Below are 6,000 nucleotides of genomic sequence, written 5' to 3' on the forward strand. Positions count from 1 at the left end.
TGGTTTCAACAAAAGAAAGAAGTTTCAGAAGACACCTCAGAGAAAAAAATTCCAAGTTAATTGCAGATGTAAAGGTTCCCAAAGTAGCAATGTACTCAATACTCAAGGTACTGGGTAATGAAAATCTAGTATCTTCAAAGGGCAGTTTACGACATAATAATACATAGAAATAATACGTTCTTTTGAAACTCTATGACTTCTATTTTTGTGTTTGGTGATTTGGAGGTCTTTTAATCTTTGAAATGATTGTTTTTGACTTGGAGGTCTAGTGAGATATAAGAGATTCAGAATTACTGTGATATCAATTATGATTTCGAAAAGGATTAGCTCCTATCCTGTTACTCAGAAAAGCCAAAAAGATTTCACTTTTTAATTATTTATTATTATACAGATTTCTGGTTGCTTTTTTCTTTTTCTAGCTGTTTCCTAATATTATTTTCTAAGAAGCCACTGTAGAGAAATACAACTAACACTAGAAGACACACCTGGAACTTTCAAAATCCATTTCTGTACCACGAGTTCCTTGCTTAGGTCGGTTTTAATGTAAACACCTGTACACTTTCTTTAACAGAAATTCAGTTAAGCATAATCTCATCTTGCCATTTTAATCTTCCCAACAACCTAATATGTATAACTTCTTTTTAATACCATTTTACAGATGACTGAACTAAGGTACAAAGCATTTGGTAACTTTTTCCAAGTCTCTGGGCTAACAAATGGCTAAGCAACCTGTCTGAGGTTAAGCAACTAGCAAGGCGCAGAGAAGTATGGCTCTAGAATTCAAGCTCTTGTCCTCATCTTATTCCACCTTCCTACATTTTAGACAAATCAAGTTTAGAGAATATAACACCATAAATCTTGTGACAGATGAAAACTGCTGACATGTGGTCATGTTTTCATTTAAAGATTATGGATTTAGAAAACAAGGATTATCTGTTACCTACTCATAAACTGTAGTCCAAATTTAATCTGAAGAAAGCTTATTATCTTATCAGACACTTACTATTCATCGTGTGACTAACAGCCAACAGCTCTGGTAATGTTTTATGCATAAAGCCTGAAAATCCGCAAGATTCACTACACAACACTATTTTTTCATGGTTTACATATAGCTCAACATGAAGGGAGTAACACATTGTCATGAAAACGATGTGCAAACAACCTAACTTAATATTACCAATACCTAGATTTTATTTTGTATTTTTCTTTCAAACTATTGTCTAAATAATTTACCATAATCAACCCATTCCAGTCCTATTTGCCTTTAAGGTCATATAATTAACATTTTCCTCCCTTGTTTTATTTATTTTTTTAAGCACTTCCGCATTTTCCCTTAACTCTTATCCGCAGGGTCTTGCAACATTGAAACGAAAACAAACTGCCTAAATTTCAATTTGCTCCTTTAGAAAATGGGAGAAGATACTATTCCAGCAGAGTTGCACCCTGCGATTCAGCAAACGAGAACAGTCTAAGATGATAGTGCCCAAACGTGTGAACAGGTGAATGGAAAACCCATTTCTGCCTCGGCCTCCCCACCCTCGCTCTCCTCTCCCGACACCCGGGCGGCTGGAGACCGGAGCCCGCCACCTTCCTGCTATAGCGCAAGCCCGGTAGGCCTCGACCTTCCCACTTGCCCCCAAGGCTCAAGGCCGAGTTTGGGGACAAAAGGACAAGGCTCTGAAAGGCTTCCATCACTCCCGAAATACCCAGCTTGCTGGGGAGGGAAGGGAAAACCGAGGCGACAGGGCGTTCCGCTCCAAAGAAGTGGCAGAGACGACGCCAGCAGGGTCGAGATAAAGTAGTATATAGAAGGCAATAAAACTAACCCAGACAAAATAAGGGGTAAGAGTGACAGAGTAGGGTGTCCTGAGGTCCCAAAGCTCGCAGCTTGAAGCCGCCAGCCGCGGGCCGGAGGGGCGCAAGGTCAAAGGCCGTCTGCAGGCGAGCAGATTGGCTGGCGGGTGAGCGCGCAGGCGCTGGGGGGTGGCCGTGGTGCCGGCCAAAACCTCGTCTGCAGGGCCCAGAATCCTCCAGCCACTCACCAGGGTCTAGGAATTCAGCCACCAGTAGAGACTCGGCCGCCCGAGACGTTGAAGCTGGGAGTACTGAGAGCCCACGCCTGCCCTGCTGCGAGCCCGAGCAGCCCCGCCTCCCGAAGGGCGCACGCAGAGCTTTCCGGGAGCCCCGAGGGGCGGGGCCGGGATGGGGCGGGGCTCACTGAGTGGGCGGGTCTCTGGTTTCCCGGCAGAAGCCCCCTGGGGTCTGTGAGGGACGGGAAGGGCTGTGGGTGAGAGAAGGGAGAGCATTTTCTGAGCGTCTCATAGGAGTGGAGCAAAGGGGCAGAGTAGAGTTGGGCTGGACTCGCATACTCTCTTCCCAACTAGAGATGACTCATTCCTCTCTTAGAAACTGGTCTAAGGTTCTGCTGGGAAGCTTTCACTAATAAAGGACAACTGTATTTGATGTGACATGTCCAAAAGTTGCTTTTAACTGGAGGACACTGGCTATTTTCAAACTTTTAAAATTAAGGAACCGCTTGCCCTTTAAAAAAAAAATGAAACTTTACTTGGAAGCTAAAAAGTAAACAGAGATGACATTTTTAATTTGCAAACATATTTATAAAATCACGTGTGTGTTGGAATACTTATAGAAATAATTGAGAACAATGAGGCAGCTGTGAAGAGCAAGAACTTTTGAAATAGGGGTTAACAGCTGAAGGTTTTTCACCTTACATTAGCCTCAGAAGCCAAGAGAAGTCTCTATTTTGTTTGGTTACATAGTAATAAGGAAATCCTCACAGTCTAGAAGGTGCTGATGTGAACAATTTTGTAAGGGCTCTCCTTAAAAATCTCACTGGATTTTTTAAACAAATTTTAATTGTGAAATATACATATGTGAATGTATCCCATATGTGCACATTTTAAAGAATAATAATAAAAAGAATACCCAGGTACCCACTACATACCTGAAGATTCAGAAAAGTACCAGCATTTTTGAAGCCTTCTAAGAGGCCTCTTTAAAAGTCTCTTTCCCTCCCAGCCAGAAATAATTATTATTCTAAGTTTTATATTACTCCTTTACTTGCTTTTTTGAAAATAGTTATATATGTATAAGTCCCTAAAAATATAGCTATCCTGGTGTTGTATTTTTATGTAAGTTATACATCTTTTCCTCTAACTTCTTTTTTCACTGCACATTCAGGTTTTGAGATTCAACTACACACAAATCCATTTCACATGGACTAATCTGGCATATCATTACCCATAACACCCACACTATTGTTAGATTTTAAAACTTTTGCCTGGTGGTAGCATCTGATTGATCTTTTAATTTGCATTTTCCCCCTTGCTAATAGGATTGTGCATCTTTATATGCTTAGTAGCTATTTGGGTTTCTGTGACATGCCTGTTCTCAATTTTGGCTCATTTTGTTGGCTTGATTGTTTTTGAAAATTAATTTGTTGATAATCTTTATATATTTTTAAAGTTTAAGTACTTCTCTCTTGTCAGTTATATGTGTTACGAATAGCTTCTCTTAGTTCGTGGATTGTCTTTCAACATTTTACGGTGTCTTTTGTTGACCAAAAGCTGTATATTGTAAGGTACTGCTAGTTGAATTTAACAATTTTTTAGATTATAATTTTGTGCTTTTTGCTTTCTTGTTTACAAGGGTCTTCCCAACCAGAGGCCATAAGCTATTCTCTTTTATTTTCTTCTAAAAGTTGTAACGCTTAATTACAAAATATTTTAGACACAGAAAAGTAGATAACATAATGAACAACCATGCACTCAACTCTATGTATCAAACACTTTGCGAGCCCCTCTTCCTTACGATCCTTCTCTAAAATTTCCTTAGCTATTCTTGTCTCTTTATTTTTTCATATAAACTTTAAGATGAGTCAGCCAAGATCCATAAAAAAACCCTATTTGGATTTAACTGGAATGGAATTGGCAGAGGTCTACTGAGGTCAATGTAGATACTGACTGAATTGTGTCCCCAGACTTGCCCAGACTTACTGGTGTAGAGAGGCTAGTGAGTGGTGGTTCTGCCAAGTGCTTCCCATCCTTGTTCACATTTTGTCAAACAGAGAAAATAATATTTTCATGAAACATTGAGGCAAACAGCCTACTCGCAGTGAACATGGTGGATCTGTGACTCTGACTATCCCAGACCCTATGTGGTAAATCCTAGGGTTCAAGAGAGTGATACATTGGCATACCTGTAACACATTAGTGGCACCCTAGATGAGAAGCTCTTCCCTAGCTAATTAATTTCACTTCACCACAACACACCACTATATAGAGTCTTCAGGAAACTGGGGCTCCAGCAGTTATGCTGGGAGATGACTGAAAACCACAGTGTATGCCACTGTGGCTTGTGGACAGATTGGGAAACCATCTATTTGCGGCATCCATCTATGAGTAAGGACTAGGTTTGGACAATCTCATCAGTGCTCTATGTAAGTAAGCCCCTGTTTGTCTTCCAGGCACTAGTGTTATTTCCCAGCTCTGCATCATGTAGTTTTGTTCTATAACTTAGTGCATGTCTTTCTAGTTCTTTTCTTCTCTTGCAGTAATAGGGGATTTGGAAAAAGGTGAGATATCAGTGTCCTTTTGGTCATGAGAGATACATTTTGTCATGTTCCTTTTCTGATTGGCTAGTGAGTTTATACCACTTCAGGCTTTAAACTCCCTATTCTATTTGATTACAGTTTCAAGAGGAATATTAGAATTGTAGCAATAGAATTTTAATGCAGGCCTGTGTATTCCAGGAAGAAGGGTTTTCTGAGAGTCCAAGTTGATATGTGCCTACGGGCAGCTGGGTCAAGTGGTAACTAGCAGGGCAGATTTTGGCGGCACCAGCCTTTCTGTTATCATATATGGATTTTCAATCCCCTCTTTTCTGTACTATATTTTTTCACAGTAAACTTATAAATTTATAATTAACCATAACTAGCAAATAGATATGTGTTCTTAAAATAGAGAATATAGCCCTCAGGACCCACAGTCTCTTACTTTCATTCTTCTAGGATTCTATGATATTGGAAACATTACTCAATTTCTATTTCTATCAATTTTTAAAACTGATAAATGGGTGACAATAATTTGCCCTAGAGAGAGAGAGTTATCTAAATGGTCAATTAAAAGCTGAAAGGAGTTTGTGTCCTGAAATTCCCTACTGCACTGGAAAAGACTAGTGTCTCCTTGACAACATAGATTTTGCCATTTTTATCTTTATGTGTCCGGAGCCAACAAAAATTGTTGTCATGTAACCAGAATTCAACAAACAATTTTTTGGGGTGATTATAGAGTGAAAAATTAGGTTACTTAGTCATGATTTAACCCTCCTTCCCTATATGTTTGTTCTAGTCCCCAAACTGTCCTTACTGTCTGTCTCCTGAATACAGTTGTCCCTCGGTATCTGCAGGGGATTCACTGGTTCCAGAACCAACATCCCATACTAAAATCTGTGGCTGCTCAAGAAACTTATATAAGATGGCATACGATTTGCATATAACCCAGGAGCATCTTCCCTTATACTTTAAGTCATGTCTAGATTATTTATAATACCTAATTCAATGTAAACACTATATAAATAGTTGTAAATACAATGTAAGTGCTACGTAAATAGTTGTTGGAGTGCAGCAAATTCAAGTTTTGCTTTTTGGAACTTTCTGGAATTTTAATTATTTTAAAATAATTTTCGACCTGAGTTTGAATTTGCAGATGTGGAACCTGCAGATACAGAGGGCCGGCTGTATTTCAAGTCTTTTTTTTCCCCTCCAGTCTTGGAAGTTTTATTAGAGTCTCCTAGGTAAATCATGCCATTCTCTCTCCACTCACCTGAGATGTCTTCTCAGGTCCTGTCCACATCCTCTCCACTCCCATCAGTCAGAGTTATCTTTTGCAGGAGATAGAAACTGAATCTGGCAGCTAAAACACAGATAGGCTTTATGCGAAAAGCTATAGAGTACAGCATGAAGGTGAAGGCTAGTCCTTT

At 39.6% G+C, this 6,000-nt stretch overlaps 1 protein-coding gene across 4 annotated transcripts in view; it reads right to left on the reverse strand.

Moving 5' to 3' along the window:
* Positions 1-2,191, reverse strand: part of MANEA (mannosidase endo-alpha) — a 71,469-nt gene extending 69,278 nt beyond the window's left edge. For 2 of the 4 annotated variants that reach the window (XM_082405257.1, XM_082405260.1), the window contains exon 1: positions 2,043-2,191. The gene's annotated coding sequence lies outside the window, so the exon portion shown is untranslated. Of the gene's footprint in view, positions 1-1,826; positions 1,932-2,042 lie in introns of those variants that run through there. The other 2 variants (XM_082405261.1, XM_082405258.1) reach the window with 2 other exon arrangements.
* Between the last annotated feature and the right edge of the window lie 3,809 nt (positions 2,192-6,000).

This window comes from Balaenoptera borealis (genome assembly GCF_965194805.1).
Source record: "Balaenoptera borealis genome assembly, chromosome: 9".
NCBI lineage: Eukaryota > Metazoa > Chordata > Mammalia > Artiodactyla > Balaenopteridae > Balaenoptera > Balaenoptera borealis.